Consider the following 2,074-nt stretch of genomic DNA (forward strand, 5'->3'; position numbering starts at 1 on the left):
AGGAGAACTGGATGCTGAGCACAAAAGCAGTAGTCTCTTCTTAATTGTTTGGGGGTGAATTAAACTGCTGCTTGTCTCCCTTACTACCCACCTTTAGGACACTGAACTGGGGCCTGAACATTCCTGAAATGATTCAGGGAGCTCTTTGGACTGGACTTTAGGGCAGATCACAGCAACATTATAACCATACTAGGTGTGGCCATCATAAACCATGTGATATCACACGCATCTCCGTATCTGGTATATTTGAATGTCGTGGGAGGCCAACCTACCCATTACCATGGCTGAATCAATGTCAGCCGTATTTATTGAGTGCAGATGGCTCAGCTTATAGACCAGGGACTTTCTTGCTGAGGTCAGGGAAATGAGAGGAAAAAGAGGAGGCAAGGGGTTAAGGGGAAAGGAAAGGTGGGAGGGAAGCATCTATTTGGCTTGGACCCTCATTACCTTACTTTGGGGGCAGGATTCACCCTAGCTCCTTTCTCTTCCCCAGACCCCACTTTGGTTGCAATCCAAATGGGTGTCCTAAAGGTGGGCAGTAAGGGAGACAAGCTGCAGTTTAATTCACGCCCAAACAATTAGGAACAGACTGCTGGTTTTGCCGCTCAGCATTCAGTTCTCACCTTTCTCCCATTCCCTCCATTTCTCTAGTTTTCTGTCCAGTAGATTTCAAGTGAGCAGGTATTCACCATGGGAAGGAAAGAAAAATGAAGCACCTTTGAGGATTTTTAATCTCTCACAGATACATGTTTTGCTGTGTATTTACCTGCAGTGTTGGAGAAATAACTTTGCCCTAATTAACAGGAGTAGCTCTCTCCAACTGCTGATGCATCATTTTACAGCACCTGAAAACAATTTGATTAGCATCTGGTGTAAGGCTGCGGTACAACATTTCTCGACTTTTCCCCTTGCAGGAGGAAAGTCATTAACATTAACTTGCTTGAACCATCCTGGCACTGATGCCTGCTGCTAGGTCAAATAATTCAGTCCTTGCATCCTTCACAACTAACCCTTGGACCTATCTGGATGTAGGCAGCCAATTTAATCTCTCTTTCATTCTGTCTTAATTTGAGGAGGAAAAATCACTTGTGTGGTTCAGCTTCTGATGAAATACTACCACTCCTGTGCTCTGCTTTTCACTAGCATAAGTTACAGGACTTCACTACATCCTCCATCTTTCTGCTCCTATTCACTGCCTTCACTTCCTCTCTACCAAATTCAACTCCTTTGTCATTAACCCTTTCAGGTTTCCCTCCACAATATTTTCCAGATCTCCCTCTTCTTCTCCACTTCAAGGGACACTGCCTTAGTTTGAGGTCTCATCATCTCAATCAATTGTATTTCTCGAGTATTTACTGTGTGCAGAGCACTGTATTAAATCCCTGGGAGAGTACAGTATAACAGAGTTGATAGATCCATTCCCTTCCTACATCTCCAGACTGGGCTCTTGCTTCAGACAGGGACTGTGTCCAACCTGATTTGCTTGTATCCCCCTCAGTGATTAGTACAGTACCTGGCACATAGTAAGTCCTTAACAAATGCCACAGTTATTATTACTCCAGTGATTGGCTTGTAGTAAGCCCTTAACAAATAACAAAATTTCATTATTTAATGACTTTTACTCATTTAACATTTACATCTCTGCCCTTACTCTTGTTCCCCTAGTATGTTTGAAAATTGGGTTCACTTGTCTCCCTCATTAGATTGTAAAATACTAGAGGACAAGGTTAGTGGGGTTTTTTTCTGTTTTATGTTTCCAAGTGCCAAGACCAGTGTGCTCTGCACTAAAGTTATGCTAACAATGATGATGACTGATGTTTGTGAGGAAAACAAGTTGATAACACATAATTATTTTTTAGTTTCTTGCCTCCTTTCATTCATTCATTCAATCATATTTATGGAGCGCTTACTGTGTGCAGAGCATTGTACTAAGTGCTTGGGAAATACAAGTGGGCAACATATAGAGATGGTCCCTACCCAACAGTGAGCTCACAGTCTAGAAGGGGGAGACAGACAACAAAACAAAACATCTTAACAAAATAAAGTGAATAGAATAAATATGTACAAGTAAAAT

This window comes from Tachyglossus aculeatus, chromosome X1, assembly GCF_015852505.1.
Source record: "Tachyglossus aculeatus isolate mTacAcu1 chromosome X1, mTacAcu1.pri, whole genome shotgun sequence".
NCBI lineage: Eukaryota > Metazoa > Chordata > Mammalia > Monotremata > Tachyglossidae > Tachyglossus > Tachyglossus aculeatus.